This window comes from Salvia miltiorrhiza, unplaced genomic scaffold (genome assembly GCF_028751815.1).
Source record: "Salvia miltiorrhiza cultivar Shanhuang (shh) unplaced genomic scaffold, IMPLAD_Smil_shh fragScaff_scaffold_21, whole genome shotgun sequence".
NCBI classification, from domain to species: domain Eukaryota; kingdom Viridiplantae; phylum Streptophyta; class Magnoliopsida; order Lamiales; family Lamiaceae; genus Salvia; species Salvia miltiorrhiza.
Window position 1 is genome coordinate 222,555 of NW_026651446.1, and position 3,853 is coordinate 226,407.

The window sequence follows — 3,853 nt, forward strand, 5'->3', positions numbered from 1 at the left end:
TCAATATTTCTCCTCATATTCCACATCAACTGCCTCATATCAGATTCCATCCTCTCAAACAATTCCGTCATCAAAACAATTCATAACTCATTAGTGAAACAAACTCAACTTTCAATCAAGAAAGCGACAAGAAACAACATCAACTTCTTACCTCGTTTAAGCCGGAGGAGATGGGGTGCTGGGGTTTCGTTTCAAACTAACTTTCTCAAATTAGTCTAAGAATTCAAATTAGACTAGTACTCAATTTTAAAAGAGTAGAAGCAATCAAGGGTTCAACTTAGTCAAGCAATAGACTCAGAGCAGATGACCTGCTCTGATACCACCCTGTCGCAGCCCGAAAACCCGACACTAGTAATAGTGGGGTACGAGTATCGATACGACTATTTTTAAAGAATAAAAGATAAGAAGAACTAGGTGAACGTCATGCGGAAGCTCACGTAAAAGCATGCTAAGGAAAAACTTCATAAAACTAGCCCAAGGGTAAAATCGTCAACATTGTCATAACTTTTTAATTATTAGGAATTTCACGAACAAAAACAAAACGCGTATAGTTCATTTTTCATAAGGAAGCATAATTTGCAGAGTATCGCAGCAAAAGGCGAACCGATTATATGTATGAAGACACATAACCGTGAGTGTATTGCTTGATCTCAAAAGAAACTAAGTAATTCAAACATCAAGACTCTATTATCATAGAGGCAAAATAGTAATTTAATTTACATCATTTGAAACTCTCCCCCATCAGCACCAGTCCAATCTCACTCCCAGCTTAGCCTGCACATTTAGAAATATATGCAGGGCGTGAGTACATAATACTCAGTGGGCAAATGCCGAAAAACAAGAAAGATGCTCTTAGAGCTATAGGTTTGGAACTTGCCACATCTCAGCAACACACAGAAATAAATTAGCATTAAAAAGAATCTGTGCATGCAGTTTTCATAATCAACATCATAAATAAACGATAGCGCTATCAAAGTACTCATCATGCATGTACCACATCTACAACTCATCATTATCAAAGGTACTGAGAAGTAGGCCTCCCTCTCAAGTACCGTGACCGGCCGACCCGAAGACGGCTCGCAGTCACCTCTGTGCACAAAATCCCGCTTGTGGCAGGACCGAATTCGTCTCATCAGTAGAGGGTAACATACAGGTTCAACATCAAAAATTGGCAAGTCAAACAGTTCTCAAATATCATTTATCTCAAAACATTTGTTAATCTCATAACATCATTATATCATTAAATCATTTTAGAAAGCTCGGATAATATTTGTATACTCAAAATATTGCCCACCTGAAGTCCTTCGCTTATTCTGGAAAGAAATCAGGCAACTTACTTCTTCGTCTCGCTCGGGCCTTCATATGTCATCATCACATCGTCATCGTCATCGAAGGTTCATGTGATAAAACAAACCTTAGTCAGAAACTCAAATTCTAAATCCAATCTCTTCTTTACTCTAACTTCTCACTCAACATCTATTTACCCGTTAAAACTCAATCCCTAGGTATACTTGGCTTCTAAGGATTCACACGTCCAATTTTCGACTTAACTCTCAACTCGACTCAAACTTATAGCAAACAAGCACATAAACAAGTATAAACACTTAGGCATATTAAAACACACATAGACAAGTCGAAAACAAGCTTTACTCTGCACTGACTCAACTTTAAAACCTCACCAGACTCTGTACAGACCTCTCCTGGGGTCGTAACTCATACCAAAAGAAACCTCTTCGAGTCTAGTTTCATTTAAAAAAAAGTAGGATCAAAAACTCCAAGTATTTTAGGAGATATTACTGTTTTACTACAGTCTACCATATTCGGCAGTTTTTAGCAACCGAAAAGTTTGATTTTTGAAAAATAGTAAACGTTGTCAAAACGGTCTGAAATTTTGTGGGTACTTAGCTAAGACACTCAGGTCTCAACCATAAAAATGTGGGTTCCATAATGCTAAGGAAAGCTACTGGAAACGATGACTCTATTGGCTACTCACCGAACAATTCGGCAGAACGTAGCAGTTTTAGTTTTACATTTTATAAAAATAGCAAAAGAAGTCCAAATGACTTGAAATTTTACCTGTGTGCTCAAGACTCTCAAATATACCTACCATAAAATTTTCAGGGCGTTTGGATATCAAGAACCCCTCGAAAACAGTAGGTCAGTGGGTCGTGAAAAACGACTCCGAAACATACACACAAGCAAACATGCTCAACTCAACATTTATACTAAGCAAACACATCAAAACTCATTTTAAGCACTTAAAGCACTTAAAAACATTCAAATACATCAAAATACTCGTAATACTCAATCTCGACTCTTTTCTTACATCATCCATTCAAATCTCATAGAAAACACTTCAACGAACATATCTAACAAATTCCTTTTCAATTTCATGCTCGAAATTTCTCAAATACTCAAATATGATCATTTACATCATATAACTCATTATTCTCATATTTACTCTCTTTTTATCATAAAAACTATATTTATTACATTTTTATGAAAATCCATGTATCAACATAAAACTCTTAGCAAAACATGGATAAAATTCTCATAATGATCATAGAGCAAATAAACCTCATTTTATAAAGCATCAAACTCACATCATATAAAAACTCAAAAATCATACAAACTAAACTTAGCCAAAATTTTATTTAGCCTACAATAGACTTAATCAAAAATACAAAGACACTACTATCATGCTTAAAAACATATATCCCAAGCAAAAACACTTAAATAACACATAGACTAAAAAGTCCTAATTTTTACTAACTAACTCTTTGAAATTTTTACAAACACATACAAATCTTTAATCTACTCATAGATCTTTCATTTTTAACCAATTAATCTCACATCAAAACCATCAATTCACAAATAAGGGCATATATACACATATCCCTAAATTTTAACAAACTAACTTTCATCAAAAACTCCAATTGACATCATATACTTAAATTAATCCATCAATCATCATCATCTACACCTCATAGACTCATTTATATCATCAATTCATCATTTAACTCATTAACTCAAAAGTTACCATTTTTGGGGTAAACTAACTTCCATCAAAGTTTCACATCTCATGACACATATTTCACAACATATATCAAACATCAATACACATCACATAACTCTCATTTTTCACCCCCAAACAAGAAAAGAAAAAGAAAATTTTTTTGAAGGGGTGGAGACCCTTTTTTTCGAAAATTTGGAAAAGAAAAGGAGGGGTGATTTTCTTGCTCATCTTTCAAGAATACACTTACACAATCATCTTTCAAACAAGATTTTAGGAAAGACATGGTTACTTACCCAAGTTCTTACCAAAAATTCTCACTTTCTCACTCTACTTTGGAGCTTCTTCCTCAAGGATTCTCTTGATCAATTTAGGATAGATAGTGTTTAGGGAAAGTTTTAGAGTGATGTGAGGTGTTTAGTAGTATTATTGGAAGCTTCGAAGGTTTGCTCTAATGGTGGAAAATGGTGGAAGTGTGAGGTGAAGAAGATGAGTGTATGTATGTGTGTTGGGCGAAAATTGTAGTGAGGGAGAGAGGGGTGGCCGAAAATTTAGTGAGGGAGAGAGAGGTTTGGCTTTTGCAAGATTGAGTTTGATCTTGCATATCTTATGCAATATTTGCTAATTAATGCTCCTCTCTCTCTAATCTTTTCTCTCTCTCTCTCTAATCTCTCTCTAATCTCTACACTCTCATCTCCACTCTCTCATCCTCTATACTCTCAATCTCTACTCTCTCAATTCCATACTTAGCAAAATTGAGACATATAACATATGGTATGGGAAATTAAATAAAGTGTGAAGGGTGATTAAATAAAAATCACAAAACTATGGTAAAGTCAC

General features: G+C 34.9%; 1 long non-coding RNA gene across 1 annotated transcript; it reads right to left on the bottom strand.

Annotated features, from left to right (window-relative positions):
* Positions 1-481: 481 nt before the first annotated feature.
* On the bottom strand, positions 482-1,695 carry LOC131002829 (uncharacterized). Its single transcript, XR_009094432.1, has 2 exons — positions 1,295-1,695; positions 482-774 (listed from the first exon to the last, which is right to left on the bottom strand). It is a non-coding gene; the product is annotated as an uncharacterized LOC131002829 (long non-coding RNA).
* Positions 1,696-3,853: the final 2,158 nt, after the last annotated feature.